General features: G+C 55.2%; 1 protein-coding gene across 4 annotated transcripts in view; it reads left to right on the forward strand.

The window, feature by feature from the left end:
• Nucleotides 1-10,645: 10,645 nt before the first annotated feature.
• Nucleotides 10,646-17,572, forward strand: part of PKNOX1 (PBX/knotted 1 homeobox 1) — a 56,574-nt gene continuing 49,647 nt past the window's right edge. For 2 of the 4 annotated variants that reach the window (XM_058732130.1, XM_058732134.1), the window contains exon 1: nt 10,653-10,778. The gene's annotated coding sequence lies outside the window, so the exon portion shown is untranslated. Of the gene's footprint in view, nt 10,779-11,361; nt 11,643-17,572 lie in introns of those variants that run through there. The other 2 variants (XM_058732133.1, XM_058732132.1) reach the window with 2 other exon arrangements.

Below are 17,572 nucleotides of genomic sequence, written 5' to 3' on the forward strand. Positions count from 1 at the left end.
ACGCAAGTGAGTCAGGGAGCAGCAGAGAGAGAGAGAGAGAGAGAGAGAGAGAGAGAGAGAGGGGGAATCCCAAGCAGGCTCCACACTGTCAGTGCAGAGCCCAGTCAGGGCTCAGACGCATGAACTGTGAGATCACAACCTGAGCCAAAACCCAGAGCCGGATGCTTGACTGACTGATCCACCCAGGTGTCCCTGCAATTTTAAATAAATAAACAACCTTTTAAAAGCAAATTTTTGGTTTTACTCTCTAATACCATAGGCTTTATGGGAAGCGTGACAGGGCAGCCTGGCACAGGGCGGGACTCATTCCAACTGCTCTGGGGAAACGCAAGTCTAAATTTCCCAATTCCTCATATTTAGGACATTTCTTACATTATAAACTTAACCTCTTGGCGTGCCTGCGTGGCTCAGTCGGCTGGGCACCAGACTCTTGGTTTCGGTTCAGGTCATGATCTCACCGTTTGTGAGATCCAGCCCTGCGTCGGGCTCTGTGCTGACAGCACGGAGCCTGCTTGGGATTCTTTCTCTCTCCCTCTCTCTGCCCCTCCCCTGCTCTCGAGTGCATGCACTGTCTCTCTGTTTCAAAATAAAATAAATAAAACTTAAAATTAAAAGCAAATTTTTTTTGTACACCCGTGTTCGTGGCAACATTATGCACAATAGTCAGGGGTGAAGATAACCCGAGTGTCCATGGAATAAGCAAAATATAGAATATCCAGACGATGGAATACTATTCAGCCGAAGAAAGGAAGGAAATCCATACTGAAAACTATAGGGCAGGGATGAGAGAAATTGTAGAAGCCACAAAGATACAGAAAGACACACTGTGCTCGTGGATTGGAAGTTAGTATTGTTAAAGTGTCCATACTACCCAAAGCAATCTACACATTCATGCCCCATCAGGTGCAAGCCCCTCCATATCCCAATAATATTTTTCATGGAAGAGAACAATCTTTTTTGTTGAATAAATTATTTTATTTTATGTTTTTAATTTTTATCCATTTTTTTTTGAGAGACAGAGACAGAGACAGAGCACAAGCAGGGGAGAGGGGGAGAGAGAGAGAGAGAGAGAGAGAGAGAGAGAGAGAGAGAATTGGAAGCAGGCTCCAGGCTCCCGACCTGGGACTTGAACCCACGAACCGCGATATCATGACCTGAGCCAAAGTCATACCCTTAGCCGACTGAGCCACCCAGGTGCCTGGAGAACAAACAATCTTAAAATGTGTATGGAACCACAGATGCTCTTGAATAGCCAAAGAAATCTTGAGAAAGAGCAAACTGAAAGATATTATCCTGTCTGATTTCAAACTATATTGCAATGTTATACTCATCACAATACTATGGCAGTAGCATAAAAACAGACACACAGATCAGTAGAACAGAACAGAGAACCTAGAAGTAAGATCGTGCACATAAGATCAATGAATGTATGGCAAAGGAGGCAAGAACACATACTGGGGAAAAGACAGTGTCTTCAATAAATTGTGCTGGGAAAGCTGGATGACCACATGCAAGAAAGAAAGAAAGAAAGAAAGAAAGAAAGAAAGAAAGAAAGAAAGAAAGAGGAAGGAAGGAAGGAAGGAAGGAAGGAAGGAAGGAAGGAAGGAAGGAAGGAAGGGAAAGAAAGAAAGAAAAAGGAAGGAAGGAAGGAAGAAAGGGAAAGAAAGAAAAAGGAAGGAAGGAAGGAAGGGAAAGAAAAAGGAAGGAAGGAAGGGAAAGAAAGAAGGAAGGAAGAGAAAGAAAGAAAAAGGAAGGAAGGAAGGGAAAGAAAGAAGGAAGGAAGGAAGGAAGGAAGAGAAAGAAGAAGGAAGGAAGGAAGGAAGGAAGGAAGGAAGGAAGGAAGGAAAGGAAAAAGAAAGAAAAGGACACGAAAATAGACCTCTATCTTAACCCTGCACAAAAATTCACTAAAAATGAACTAAAGACTTGAATACAATCCCTGAAACCATGAAACTCCTAGAAGAAAACATAGGTGGTGAGTTGCTTGCCATCAGTCTTGGCAATAAATATTTGGATCTCACACCAAAAGCAAAAGCAAGGATAAATGGGTCGGGCGATATCAAACTACAAAAGCTTCTGCACAGCAAAGGAAACCATTAACGAAATAAGAAGACAACCCACTGAATGGAAGAAAATATTTGCAAGTCATATATCGGATAAGGGGTTAACACCCCAAAATATAGAAAGAACTCATAAAACAATAACACAAACAAACAAAAAACCCACACAATCTAGTTAAAAAATGGACAGATGATCTGAACATTTTTCTAAAGAAGACATACAAGCCCATGAAAAGTTGCTCGACATCATTAATAATCAGCGAAATGCAGGGGCGCCTGGGTGGCTCAGCCGCTTAAGCGTCCAACTTTGGCTCAGGCTGTGATCTCGCGGTCTGTGAGTTCGAGTCCCGCGTCGGGCTGTGCTGACAGCTCAGAGCCTGGAGCCTGCTTCGGATTCTGTGTCTCCCTCTCCCTCTGCCCCTTCCCTGCTCATGCTCTGTCTCTCTCTGTCTAAAAAATAAACATTAAAAGAAAAAAATAGTAAGAAAAAAATTTTTTTAAAGAAGGCTGTCCTGTCCCGTGCTAGAACTCGGAGGAAACTTGAGTGAAGAAGCCAGAGGCCTTCGAGAAATGTCTACGTTGGATCACACTTCGTAACAAACAACAAAGAGAAGCTCCTTTCTGCTTTTTCGTTCCATTTTGCAGGCCCCACGAAGGCTTTTGTGTTATTTGTTTTGTAATTTCAACGAGAAGCAGATTTTTGCAAAAATGACATCAGACGATGCCCCTTGACTATGAACCTAATTTAGAAAGCGGCCCTGGGGCGTCTGGGTGGCTCAGTCTGTTAAGTGTCCGACTACAGCTCAGGTCATGATCTCACAGGGTTCAAGGCCCGCCTCGGGCTCTTTGCTGACGGCTCGGAGCCTGGAGCCTGCTTCGGATTCTGGGTCTCCCTCTCTCTCTGCCCCTCCCCTGCTCTCACTCTATCTGTCTGTCTGTTTCTCAAAAATGAATAAACATAAAAAAAAGAAAAGGAAAGAAAAAGCGGCCCAAGCGTAGGGGGCATTGAAGCCGTCTCAGGGAGCCACGGGTTTGCAAGAAAGCATCAGGGTCGCTCTGGATGAGCAGGCCAGCTCTAGTCTGGCTCCGAGGAGAAAAGCCCAGCCCTCCAGGGAGCGGGCTCCAGGCCGTCAGCTTTCTGAGGTTTGGGCAGCCGCCGCGACGTGACCCCGAGGCCACCAGGAAGATACAATTGTTGTGAAATAGGAGAGACACAGGGGAGGAGCGTCTGGACGTGGACGGGGTGGCTGCGGGGCAGGTGGCAGGGACGACCACAGACTCTTCACTAGCTGGGGCCCGGGGCGGCGTGCGGGAGCGCTGGCTGGCACCACGGGCGAGCAGGCCTTGCCAGATGTGAGCCCTGGAGGCCAGGGCCCAGCACCGCTCCTCTCTGGAGCGCGTGCTCCGTAGACATTTTCCCGGGGAGCAGAATGGAAGTTCCTGACCTGACACCTTGATCTTGGGCGGCTGGCCTGCAGAACGACCAAAGGATGCATTTCTGTTGTTTCAGCGGCCCTGTTTGTGGCGCTCAGTCACGGCTGCCCTCCCAAGGCCCTGTGCCAGGCATAGGGAGACTTGGAATAAGCAGGAAGGATCCCTGGGTGTCTCCGGTGGGAGGTTGCATCCTGTGGAGCTCAGCCTCTGGCTTATCTGCTTCTAGCTTTTCTTTTCTTTTTAATATTTTTTTAAGTTTATTTACTTATTAAGAGAGAGAGAGTGTGTGAACGGGGCAGGGGCAGGGAGAGGACAGACAACCTGACGCAGGGTCTGTGCTGACAGCACAGAGCCCGATGTGGGGCTCGAACTCACAAACTGAAAGATCATGACCTGAGCTGAAGGCAGATGCTTAACTGACTGAGCCACCCAGATGCGCCCCCCCTTTCTAGCTTTTAGGTTTTTAATTGTTTTTTAAAAATATATTTATGTATTTTGAGAGAGACAGAGGGAGTGAGCAGGGGAGGGGCAGAGAGAGGGGGGAGAGAATCCCACGTGGGCTCCGTGCTGTGGGCAGAGCCCACGTGGGGCTTGAAGTCACGAAACCGTGGCATCATGACCCGAGCTGAAATCAAGAGTCAGATGCTTAACCAACTGAGCCACCCAGACGTCCCCTTGTCCTAGCTTTTCGTTGCCTTTGTGCTGTTCTGCAGTCCCAGTTGCAGAGGGTAGACAACGATGGACACGGCTTTTGCCCGTGGACACGAAAGCGATGGAGGGGTGGGGGCGACCCTCACCCCGTGCTCCCCTCCTGAGGCAGTTCTGCGCAATTTGCAGATCCGCTCTGATATTCCTGACCCATCAATGTGTCCGTCCTTCACACCTTCCTGTGAGCTGGTTGTCCTGTCTCACCAGTTCCCTCGTTCAGTAAAGCGTTTGGCAGATGCCCATGGTGTGTGTGCGTGAGACTCACAATTCCTTCTTGGGCCAACATCACTTTTTTTTTATTTTTTAAAACACCGATCGGCCCCAAATCTGGCTGTGGCTGCCACTTCCCTGGGACGTTTTGCTGGGATGCTTGAGGGGGACGTGTTGGTGGTGAGGACAGTGACGCCTAATCTTTTAGGACCTCATCGTTGGAATTGTTCTCTTGAAAAAAACCAAAGCTTAGGAACGATCGTCTGTGGGTCCCCCCCCCCCCCCCCCCCCGCCACTGCATCCTGGCCTGAGCTCTTCACGAGCTCCTCTCAGCTTGGGCACCCCACTTTCCGGAGGCAGCCTTGACTCCTCCTCTGTGTAATCCTCTGAGAGGCACTGCTGTCCCCAATGAAGACGGAGGTAAGTGATCTCGGGGAATGAAACAGCCTCCTTGGGATCCACGTGGTAAGTGGCAAAGCCAGGCTATCCACCCTGGACTTGGGGCTGTGAGCCCTGGGCTCTTCTGAGCAGCCTCTCACATGCCCCAGGGATCTTCTCCTCTGTTCATCTCTCGGTGTGATCTCCTCCCCCTGAGCATGGGCAGGGCCTGCCACTTGCTTCGAACCAGTAACCTACAGCACAGGTGATGGGATGTCACCTCTGGGATCACTGTCTCCAAGAATGCAAATTCTGTCTTCCTAGCAGACTCTATTCCTTGCTGGCTTTGATGACCCAAGCTGCCAGGTCCTGATTTCCTTCATGAAGACGTCCAAGTGGCAAGAAACCAAAGGTGACCTCCAGCCAAAAGCCAGCAAGGAGCCGAGACCCTCAGTCCATCTGCCCACCAGGAACTGAATCCCGACAACAACCATGTGAACCAGGAAACGGATCCGTCCCCAGTCGAGCCGTCAAATGAGACCCCAGTCCTAGCGGGCCCAGTCAAGTCAGGTCTGGATTCCTGACCCGCAGAGACTGTGAGATGATAAATGTGTGCTGTTTGTAGCCACTGAGTTTTGTGACGATCTGTTACAAAGCAACAGATTTCCAATACATCTTGTCCCAGAAACATTCCTTCAAGCATTCCGTCAATATCGATTTGCCAAGCACCAGTCTAGGTGCTCAGCACGCATCGGTGACCAAAACAGAGTAAAATTCTTGCTCTTCTGAAGTATACATTCTACAGTTTGTATATACGTGGGGGGTGGAGTGTGTGTTGAACCGTAGACACAGTGAATGAGTTGCATAGTTAATACAGTTACACGGTATGTTGCATGTAGCTACACAAGTGTGCTGGAGAAGGAAGCGGGCGGGGTGGGTAGGGAGTGAGCCGGGCGTTTGCATTTTTAAACTTCTCATGAGAAAGGGATTTTGAGAAATGCTTCAGGGAGGTGAGGGAGAAAGCCAAGCAGATATCTTTGGAAAGAGCTTAGGGAGGAGGCAACAGCCCAAATGCCCGGACGCTGAATCAGGGCGGGGAGTGAGAGGAACAGCTGGGGTGAAGGGGAGGGTGAAGGGAGCTGAGGTCAGAGGTGCTGGGAGAGAGGACTGTGTCGACCCCCGTGGGCTCCTGTAAGGACTCGCTTTTACTCTGGATCTGATGGAGCTCTTGGAGGGGTGGAGCGGAGCAGCCATGTGATCTGACTTATTTACTTTGAGAGAGGGAGAGAGAGAGAGAGAGAGAGAGAGAGAGAGAGAGAGAGAGAGAGAGAATCCCAAGCAGGCTCCAAACCGTCAGCACAGAGCCCGACACGGGGCTCAATCCCACGTACTGTGAGATCACGACCTGAGCTCAAACCAAGAGGCTGACGCTTAACTGACTGGGCCCCCCAGGGGCCCGCCCCTGATTTATAAAGGCTCGTCCCCATGGCCGCATCCCATCATCGCTGGTGACCTCCCGCCCCTGCCCGCCCATGCGAACCCGGGCAGCTCAGACAGCTCACACTGGCCGCCTTAATAAGCCAAGAGACTTGCCCGTGTTTCTGAGTGGCTTTGGAGCTCATGTGTCCTACCGGTGTCTCCAGATCCCTGCCCTTCTGGAAGGACAGCTCAAGCCCTGCCCCTCCCCCCCCCCCCCTCCAGCCTGAACCTCAAGCCCTTCCCCATGCGACGCAGCGGGTACCTCTGTGCCCTCGTAGCGTTGCTGTTTGCTTTGCACACCGGGTTCTGCCCGGCAGGGCCCGAGTCTTGCCTCTCTCCTACGTGTCCCCACCGAGCCTGGACACGGCTTCGTCAGGCTGGCCGGCACCTTGGCACGGTTCTTTCTGCCTCTCCGTGTGGCTTTTCTCAAAGCACTGCTCCACCCCCCTGACCACCCCCACCTACCGCGTCCTGCTCCCCACCGCCTCCCGGTATGACGGCGCCTGCTGTCACCTGCAGGTTTCGCTCTTTCTTTGAGAGCAGGGAGAGGGAGGCGCCGAGGGAGAGGGAGGGAATCTCAAGCAGTCTCCACATCCCGCGGTGAGCTCGAAGCGGGGCTCGATCTCGAGGCTGCGAGGTCATGATCTGAGCTAAAATCGAGTCGGACGCTTTACCAACTGAGCCACCCAGGCGCCCCAGTCACGTGACTACTTCCACGAGCACTTACTCGTGCTCGTGGAAGGTGGCTTTTCATTTCACACGCTTAAACATGGTCCTTGGTAATAGTAACAAATGTTAGTATTTGTTACTAATATCTGTTACTGTTACTGAACAATGGTAACAAACCTGTAGAAAAAAAATGGAGGGGCACCTGGGTGGCTCAGTTCCTGAAGATTCCAACTCTTCAGGTTTGCTCAGGTCATGATCTCAAGGTCTGTGAGTTCGAGCCCTGCGTCGGGCTCTGTGCTGACAGCTTGGAGCCTGGAGCCTCCTTCGGATTCTGTGTCTCCCTCTCTCTCTCTCCCCCTCCCCTACTCGCACTGTCTCTCTCTCTCTCTCTCAAAAGTAAATAAAAAACGTTAAGAAAAAAAAAAAGAAAAAAGTCGAGGGGCTCCCGGGTGGCTCAGTCGGTTAAGCATTCAACTCTTGTTTTGGGCTCAGGTCATGATCTCGTGGTTTCTCGAGTTCGAGCCCCACCACATTGGGCTCTGTGCTGACAACGTGGAACCTGCTTGAGATTCTCCCTCTCTCTCTGCCCCTCTCCTGCTCGCACTCTCTGTCTTTCTCAAAAATAAATAATAAATTAAAAACTTAAAAAAAAAAATGGAAAAAGAATAGCCGGAATGGCCGCTTACCTGCGAATGTTCGTTTGGAAACCACCTGGCCCTCAACATTAGGGTGGAAGCCGTGGGTGGAGGCGAAGGGAAGGAAGGCAGTTTTGTCCCCCAGAGCCCCAGGCCTGATTTTATTCTGCCTGAAGAGTCCTCTCCCACTCCCAAATGTGTGAGCCACAAGGCCACAGAAACCGGAGGTGATCACTGATGGCGCTCCCGGCTCTTGCCGTATTTTCCCTGGAGATAGCGCGGTGAGAGGAGGAAAGGCCAGCAGATCAAGGGGGTACAGGTGAAAAGGCCGGGGCACAGAGGCCAGATGGTGGGTGGGCCTGGCCTGGGCCTCGAGGACGTTGTGACTGGTATGGGCTCTCACGTGACCCCACACACCCAGCTCCTCCCTCCAGGTCCCAGGACCCCTGCTGAGCTTGTCCGCCAGGGGGCGGGGGCAGGTGGGGAGAAAGGCCGGCCCCTCCCTGGCCCCGGGCGCCCACCGGTTGCACCCGGCTCCGCTGGATCAAGGTGACTCTCACCTTCACCAACCAGGGGAAGCACGTCTCTCCAAGTTCCCCCGGCCCTACGTCACTTGGAGGATCTGACAGCAAACGGATTTATAGACATTATGTAACACTGTATTCTTTCTGTGTAGATTCTTCAGAAAGCGAACTTGGCATTTTAGATCTTATTCAAATATTTGTGGAAACATTAGACAAGTGTTTTGAAAATGGGAGCTGGATTTCATTTTCCACGTAGATGAGGCTCACAGTATTCTTTTTATTATTTATTTTGAGAGACAGGAAGCGCGCACGGGAGGGGTGGAGATGGAGGGAGGGAGAATCCCAGGCAGGCCTTGTGCCATCACCGTGTGGAGCCCAATGTGGGCCTCAGACCCAAGAACCGGGAGATCATGACCTGGGCTGAAATGAAGAGTCGGCCGCTTAACCCATGTGCCCCAAGCCACCCAGGTGCCCCAAGGTCCACGATATCGTTGCAGAAATGGTGGCTGGGGGAATGGGATTGGAGACCAATGTCCGGGACTTAGAGGGAAGCACACAGCACTCTGGCCAGTGGGCGCTCCAGCCCGTGCTGTATCAGCCGCACAGAACAGGAGTTTTCCCGAGACCCCAAGAAATACTAACATTGGTGACATCAGGATAAAAGTGTCAAACCTGCCTAAAATTTTTTTTTTTTTTTTTTTTTTGAGAGAGAGAGAGAGAGAGACAGAGGCATGAGTGGGGGAGGGGCAGAGAGAGAGAAAGACGGAATCGGAAGAGGCTCCAGGCTGAGTGGGCAGCACAACTCTGAACCAGGCACCCCAAACTTGCCTGCTTTTAAATTAAAAATTAAAAAGGTCACTCCCAGGTAAAATCGGGGGTGGGGGGTGGGGGGAGTCATCTAACTTTACCGTGCTCTTGGATGGAAGCCAAGATACTGTATCGAAGTTGTGTCAGATCAGTAGGGGAGTTCAATGTCGTTTTTCTTGCTCAGGGACTTTGAAGAAATTGGGTAGCTCCAGTGCGGTATTTGTCTTTCTTAGGCCCACCTGAGGCCTCTAGGTATTGGCTACAGCATCTCCGACAGTGTTTGAGGCGTTTCCTTACATTACATACAATCCGAAATGCTGCTGTTTTGTAGGGACCACGAGCGCAGCCTTCCAGAACTCCTTCTTTGTCACGATTGTTATTTAAAGAACCAAATGTGCATTGCAGGAAAACATTACGACCTTTCCTTCTTGGTTTAAATAAACTCCAGGGTAACTAAAAACAAAACCACGAGGAGAACACAAAGTTTCGGACCAGGACCGGGACCGGGACCGGGACCGGGACCGGGACGAGGGGGAGGGGGAAGGGAGAGGCCAGGGCTAGTCTGGCGGCTGGTGGGACCGGCACAGCCGCACAGGCCTGCGCCCAGCCGGGGCCCACGTGGTGTGAAGTTCTTCCTGGCCCTGTCCTCAAGTCCTCGGTGACTGCTGGGCGAGGGACCCCGCGTTTCCGCTCTGCTTTGGGCCCCGCACACTGCCTAGCTGGTCCGGGGTCCCCTCGCCGGCCGCCCTCCGGCGCGGGCCCGGCCACAACCCTCTCTCTGTAAAACGCGGTCCCACCGAACCACACGGCATTTGGCCCGGGGCCGCGCGCCGTTAGCGGTGCCCGGGCCCAGGCGCCCTCCAGCCACACGTTCGCAGCCCGGGGCTGGCGTGCTCCCCGGGCAGCGCGGGCGCCGGTGCGCGGCCCTGCTCCGAGCCGGGTCTGGGTGGGCACCGCGCTCCCCGCTCGCCGGGACTGTTTCCGCAACAATGAACCCCCCGGCCTGCACGCGGGCAGGCGCTGCCCTTCCGCCCGCGGGGTCTGCGGGCGCCCCGCACCCGACCCCGAAAGCCCACCCCCAACACACACAACTTTCGTGTCCCCCTAAGGGAGGCCACTTCACCCGCACTCCGGCCTGCGCGGGTCGCCCGGGGCGGGCTGGGGGGGGGGGGGGGGGGGGGGGACAGGTGGACCCAAGGCGGAGCTCGGGAGCAGAAGGGGGCCCCGTCCCCGGGGCAGCGCCCGCGCCCGCGTCCACCCGGGCACCGCACACAAAGGGGCGCGCGCAGGGTGCCCGGCGGCGGGGGCCCACCTGCCGCGGGTCGCGCCCAGAGCGGCCCGCGCCTCCTCCCGCGATGGTTCGGCCCGCCCTCCCCGCGGCACTGCGGCGGATGGTTCCGCCCACCCCAGGCCGCTCCACACACCTCGCCCCTCCCGACGGCCGGCGGAGGGGGCGTGGCGTGCGCGCGCGCCGGGCCACGCCCCTCGATGCATAGTCATGAGGCGGCGCTCTGGGCCCGCGCGGCGGGGCGGGCCGCTCCTCGCTCGCCGGCGCGCCCTGCTGGGGGGCGGGGCCCGGCGCGGGCGCGAGGCGGGGGCGGGGCCGGCCGCCGCCCGCCCCCGCCTCGCTCCCCGCCCCCGGTGCGCGGGCCCCGCCCCGCGCCGCCGCCGCGCAGGGGCGGGGCGGGGCCCGGGTGCGGCAGGCCCCGCCCCCTCCCTGAATATTGATGCGGCGCGCGTCGGCGTCGCCCTCCTCCCATTGAGCGAGGCTGTGTCGCGTGGCCCAGCGTCGGCGTGACGGTTGGACGCGGGCGCGGCACTGCGGGTCCCGATTGCTGCAGCCGCTTGTCAGTGTGATGAAGATTGGCACCCAGGTAAGCTGTCACTCAACCGCTCCGCCGCCGCCGCCGCTCCGCCGCCCCGTCCCTATCAATCACGCCGGCCCGCAGGCGCCGCGGCCGCCGCCCCGCCGCCGCCGCCCGGGTCTCCGCGGGCCGCCGCCGCCCGGGAGGGCCGCGCCGGACCCGCCGCCCGGGGCAGGGGGCGGGGAGGGGGCGCGGGTGGGGGAGGGGAGCCGAGGCCGCGGGGAGGGGCGCTGTCCGCCGGGCCGGCGCGGGGGCGCGCCCCGCTTGTTTTTCGGTGTGGGTTGAGGGACGCGGAAATTTCTGGAAGGCGCCGCCGGTGCCGCGCGGGGCCCGCTGCGAGGCGCGCGCTCCTAACCGTCCCTCTCGGAGCGCGGCGCGCGCCCCTGCGCGGGCGGGGACGCGGGGGCGCGCGGGGGCGGGGCCGGCGGCGGGGGGGGGGCGCGGGGGCGCGCGCGGGGCGTGGGGGTGGGGGGGAGGGCGGCCGGGGGGCGCGCTCGCGGGGCCGGGATGGGGGCGCGCGCCCCGCGCTCGGTGCCGCGGCCACCGGGGGTGCTGGGCGGGGCTGGCGGCGGGGGCAGGCGGGGGCAGGCGGGGTTGGCGGTGGGGGCGCCCGCAGGGAGCGGCGCCGGGGTGCGAGGGGCGGGGGCGCCGAGCCCCCTGGAGCCCCCTGGAGCCCCCTGGAGGCGGACGTCGGGGGCAGCCGGGGCGGGCGCCCTCCTGCCCCAGGGCCGGGTGCTCCAGATGTGTGGCTGGTAGTGGTCGGACGGGGGGGGGAAGTGGATGCCTGGAGGTGCGGGGCACGGTGAGGCCGCTCGCTGGCGCTCACATTCCTTCAGCCAGAGATCGTGAGTCACTCGAGAGGAATTAGGAAAAGTTGAGTCTGCCTTATTTCATCGCCGTGGCTGTTGGAGTGCCCCGTTCTGTCGGTGGTCCCCAGACCCCACCGGTGCGGCCCGCGTGCGTGCTGTCGCGTCTGGAGCCGGCTCCGCGTGGCTGGGGGGCGGTGTGGGGGGGAACCTGTGCACCAGCACACGTGCGTCTGTGGCTTGGATCGCAGACTCGAAAGCACCGGGATGTGGTCGGCGTGGATAAGGGGAAAGTAGTTACTTGCACTGTAAGAGTTCGCTTTCTGTAACAGCTACTGGGTTTTGTTTTGTTTTTTTCCCCTTAGGAAGGGAGTACGTTCCACTTCGGGGTGAATAAAATCCTGAGTTTTAGTTGGGCGTGAGTTTATGATTTTTTTCTGGCGTATTCTGAAAAAGGAAATATTTAATACATTTATGTAACACATCCTCTTTGGCAAATTATATAATGCTTTGTATGGTACATTCTAAATATTCTCAGGGAGAATTGAAGCGAAAGGGAACCGTTTGCCAGTGCAGTGATCGGTGATGCACTCAAAGGTAGTTGTGGGCATATTATTTGGAGGGTGGCCGCCGGCCTCAAATCTGCCTTTCATGTCTTTAGTTTATTGAGGTGGAGAGCGATCTGGGGGATCATCTAGAATATTTGATTGAGTCCACAGTGCACCACTGCAGGACGTCACTTAACCGGGCGCATTCTTAGGCAGAAGTAGGATGCTTCCCGCTTCAGAGATTTAAAAGTGGAAATTGGAATTGATGAGATATGTGGGTGAAAACGGACTTGAGAGATGAACATTCAGCGCTTAAGATTTCAGTGTCAGCGGGGTGGTTAAAGATAGGAATACAGACACATTTTGTTGGATCTTGACCACTGGTTTCCACACACATTTGCATTTGTGTGTAGCACATTGTAACTTTCCCCGAAAGTAACAACATAAGAACTCTGCATTTGAATAGTAACATTGTAGCTGTGACTTTCACTTTTGTTGCAAATTGTTGAAGCATTTGAAACTGTTGAGAAGAAACCCTGAAGCCACTGGAGGGGGGTGGGGGGGGGGCGGGAGAATGTGCCCTGGGGCCTTTTCTGGGCTTCACCCGGGCTCCTCCTAGAGAAAAGAGGACCCAGAACGGAGCCCATATATCATATTGAAATAGTTACCAAGGTATTGAACCAAATTGATGCTTGACTTGCCGATGTGCCCTTCGTTGCCTCACTTAGTACCAGGTGGGGCCCTGGTGTTAGTGACTTTCGGAGCAGCCTGGCATTTCTGTAGCAATTCTGGTGCTTTGTGAGCATATCTGTAGTTTCTGTTGGTGGAAAAGACACAGGTGGTGCTAAACCCCCAGGATTTCTTGTCTCTCTTCATAATTGAGTGGGGGCTAAATTTCAGCCAGAGGGTACTGCAAACGAAGATGTGATGCATTTTCTCACTCAGGTTCACAGACCAAGGTCAGAACCGGTGCACTAGAAGTCAGTTTACCCTAGACCCACCCATAGTAGGACTACGCACGTGTCCTTGTTTTCCTTCCTGAAGTGGCTGCACTGTTGGCAAAGGGGGTGAGGAAGTAAGGGTGCGGGAAGGGGACGCCAGGCTTAGCCGTCTGGGGGCGGGGGGCATCCCACGGGCCGGGAGCTGCAGCGGCCACGTGGGGAGTGCCGTCTACACGGGTTGGGAGGGCTCACAACTGTGATAAGTTACCGTTTTGTCTCGGACGGTGGAAGCACCGTGTAGGGAGAGTTCAGCCTGGAAATTGTTAGAATCAACGCTGAAGGGCCGGGAAGCCTGGTCATTTGCTGGAAAGGCCTGGCTGCAAAGCCGGGAACATGAGGCCGCCCCTGCCATAGCAACAGCCGCCCCTTGTGGCGTGTCAGCCCCACCGCTGTTTCTGGAAAGTTCGTGCACAGAAGGGTGTGTGGTGTCACAGCAAACGTGCTGTCTGACAAGGTAGTTGGAAACCAGTGGCTCCAAAGCTCGGTGGTTCTGTGGGAGGCGGGGGCAGGCGTTGAGGGGACACAACAGCTTCTTCGTTCTGTGCTGGATTCTGTAGGGAGAAGGTTCTACGGTGTTTTCAAAAATCTTGAAAGCAACTGAGCTCCCAGGTTGCACGCCTGAGAGGCTGGGAGTAAAATTTTGCACTCATCTTAGGGTCGCGAGTCTTCCCTTTAAATGATAGGACCCAGCCGTCCGCCAGGTCGGCCGCCACGGCCTGCCCTGCCTTCTCTGCCTGCACGGTCAGCTGCTCAGCACGGGGCGCTGGTGCGCCTGGGGGGAGGGTGTGATTCCCCGTCAGCCGGCAGGCATGTGCCCTCTGTGGCCGAATGAGCACCCCTGTGCAGGTGCGAGGCCGCAGGGCACGCTCACTGCAGGTGCTGTAATTGTTTGCCAGCGGTGACTGACCCAGAACGAGTAGCTGTTTTGGTTGGGTCCCCAGGTGGCAGGGACCGGGCTGCCCCCAAGCCTGGGGGGCTTAGGGGGTTACACAGGAATAAGGAAAAGAGGAATCTGGTGGGACCCCAGGAAGCTCTAGTGCTGGGCTTTGGGGCTCACAGAAGTACAGCTTGGACTCTGGGCGCGAGTCTGGGCCTTTCTCGGTTCAGCTAGACTGTCGCTCCCCACTGTCTGCCGGCCCTGCACACTGTTGATTGCAAGTTCTCTCCCCACAGCCTACCCGCCTCGTGCTCTTCCTGTTCCCTAGGGTACACGGGGAGAGTGACGGAGCTCTTTCCCTCCACCGCCTTCCAGGCGCTGCCCCACGGGCTGGGCTCTTGCCTTCCCACAACTGCAGTGGGGCCGGGTCCCTCTAAAGGGACCATGAACTGGTAGGTACTGTGATGCAGATTCCACCCAGAAAAGTCTGGCCAGACTTTTGCAAAAATAATTGCCTTAATGAGAGCTTGGTAAGTTCTCAATATACCTTGTTTTATGTTGTCTGAGATAGTTGATCAAGGTTTGTATTTTTTTTTTTGCATTAAAAAATTTACAAATTTAGCTTTGCATGTTTAAAATTTTTTTTTAATATTTAAAAAAAAATTTTTTTTTCAACGTTTTTTATTTATTTTTGGGACAGAGAGAGACAGAGCATGAACGGGGGAGGGGCAGAGAGAGAGGGAGACACAGAATCGGAAACAGGCTCCAGGCTCCGAGCCATCAGCCCAGAGCCTGACGCGGGGCTCGAACTCACGGACCGCGTGATCGTGACCTGGCTGAAGTCAGATGCTTAACCGACTGAGCCACCCAGGCGCCCCTAAAATTTTTTAAAAATATTTATTTTTGAGAAAAAGGGAGAGACAGAGTACGAGTGGGGGAGGGGCAGAGAGAGAGGGAGACCCAGAATCTGAAGCAGGTTCCAGGCTCTGAGCTGTCAGCACAGAGCCCCATGTGGGGCTTGAACCCGCAAACCCGGGAGATCATGACCTGAGCCGAAGTCGGACGCTTAACAGACTGATCCCCACCCCCACCCCCCCCCGGGTGCCCAACTTTGTGTTCTTCTAAAGTGTGTGTTTATGGATGCCTCCCCCCAATCCCCCAGGATGTACTTCAGCAGAATTTCTTGCAGCACAAGCACAGACACTTCTGTGACACTGCGGGACTGTTGACCCTCGGGGCCGGGCACTTCTGTATCGTGGAGACTGTCCTGTGCACTGTAGGCTGTCAGCAGCATTCCTGGTCTCTACACACTGGATGCCACTGGGACCCCCACTCCCAGCTGTGACAACCAAAAATGTCTGCAGATACTGCCAATGTCACAGAAGTCACAAATATGGACAAAAGTCACCCCTGGGTGAGAACTGATCTAAAACGGCTTTCCCCAAAATGTATATTGTGGAACTTGAGCTTAATGGGCTGTGTGTCCATTTTCATGTATTAGTCAGTTATTTTGTGGTTGAGTTTTCGTCGGTAATATTATGTATGTTTCTACCTATATAACTCACATATTTTTCACTTAAAATATTTAGCTAACATCTTCACACAGTTTTGTGATTCTGGTTTTTTTCTTTAAAGTTTATTTATTTTGATAGAAAGCAGGGGAGGGGCAAAGAGAGAGGGAGAGAGAGAGAATCCCAAGCAGGCTCCAGGCTGCTGGCATAGAACCCGACTTGGGGCTCGGACTCATGACCCGTGAGATCATGACCTGATTTAAAATCCCGGGTGGGACGCTTAACCCACTGAGCCACCCAGGAGCCCCCAATTCTCGTTTTTTTTTTTTTTCTTCCATGTATTGCTTTATGGCTGTGGCTGGTGTTGCGGAGCCTTTGAGCATTTAGGTTTTGATATTTCCTCTGTGTTTCTTCCATCATCCTCTGGCCTACCAAGCTCAGTGCTAGCCAGATGGCAGGGCACTGAGTAGGAGGGGTAACGCCCCTGGGTCCCTTTCTGCGGTGCTCTGTCCTGGAGCATACGGTGTCCCGGGAAAAGGCTTGTCCATGTGAAAGGGTCCTGGCCTTGAACAGTTGGGGTTCTTACTTTTCATAAAACATTAACTCTTTAAAAAAAATTTTTTTTAACATTCATTTTTGAGAGAGCGAGCGGGGGAGGGGCAGAGAGCGAGGGAGACACAGAATCCGAAGCGGGCTCCGGGCTCCGAGCTGTCAGCGCAGGGCCGACGCGGGGTGCAGGGCTCGAACTCACGGAGTGTGAGATCATGACCTGAGCTCAAGTTGGACACTTAACTGACTGAGCCACCCAGGCACCCCTGATTTTATTTGAATGTTAAAGAGGTATCTCCCCAAAACTTGTGTGAAAAATAAAGTGATCTCTTGACAGATGTTTTCTTCAGAATGAGTTATTGACTGAATACCTCCCGGGGGTGGGGGGGGGGGGATGTGAGCCAGTGTGGAAGACCGTGGACGTGGACAGGTGGCCGAGCCGCGGTCCCTGAAGAACCCCCCCCCCCCCCCACACACACACACAAGATGCCTTGAATTGGAGCGACATACAGTTAGTTTCCTGAAAGAGATCTGGGAAAAGATCTGACAGTTGTCTCGGATTCCTTGAGAGCTTTCTGAGCTTTCTGAATAAATAGGTTTGGTTTGAAAGGGGATCCTCAGTGACACGTTTCTGGAAAATAGTAGTAAGCAGAAAAACGAGCAAAAGGGACTCGCAGTTTGCGAGTGTCTCTGGCTTTGTGACCGTCGCTCCTGGAGACAACAAAGCTAAGGTCCCCCTAGAACGTCTGGTCTCTGTCGGTGGACTCGATCGTGTTCCTCGTGGTCGTTAGTTGCAGCGGGGGCGCACCTGTCCCACCGGGAGAGTGGACCCTGTAGGACGCATGGGAGCTGGGGTGGGGGGACGGGGTGGCGGTGGCGGCTCCTGCCACAGGCCTGTTTGCGGATCAACCGGAAAACGCAGAACACTTGATGTCCCCCAGGCCGCGCTCGCCGCTTTTAGACGGGTCACAAAGAGGACGGCTCGATCTCTGAAGCGTCACATGTGTCTCTTCGGACAGCTGGGCCTTAGGCCAGGGCTGGCAAACGACAGGCCGCTGGCCAAGTCCCCCCGCGGGCCGCCCTCGCCCGGCCCTGGGGCCGTGCGCTCTGCATTTTGAGGGTCACACGAGAAGAAAGGAGACTGTGTGATAGAGAAGGTGGGTCGCCCGCAAAGCCGAGGGAGCACCACGTGGCCCCCGCGGAACACGTTTGCTGACCTCCCTCAGTTCACGGCCGGACCGCGTGGAGGCCGGTCTGGGTGCAGGCGATCGGGTTGCATAACCGTCGGGAAAGACGAGCGAGGAAAGGGAGGGGGCGGGCTAGCTCCCCGCGGGGGACTGGGCCCTGCTGGGGCCGGTCTGCGACGTCACCCTGTGAAAACCCGGCCTGTGTAAATAGCTCCCCGGCCAGAATTAGAATCGCGAAGGCCTCCACGTGACCACGCGCTGGAAGCTAAATCTAGAAGCCTGCTTTCAGGACGAGTTCCTGTCGCTTCTGGGCTCCCTTGTTTT

This window comes from Neofelis nebulosa, chromosome 5 (assembly GCF_028018385.1).
Source record: "Neofelis nebulosa isolate mNeoNeb1 chromosome 5, mNeoNeb1.pri, whole genome shotgun sequence".
Classification (NCBI taxonomy): Eukaryota; Metazoa; Chordata; class Mammalia; order Carnivora; family Felidae; genus Neofelis; species Neofelis nebulosa.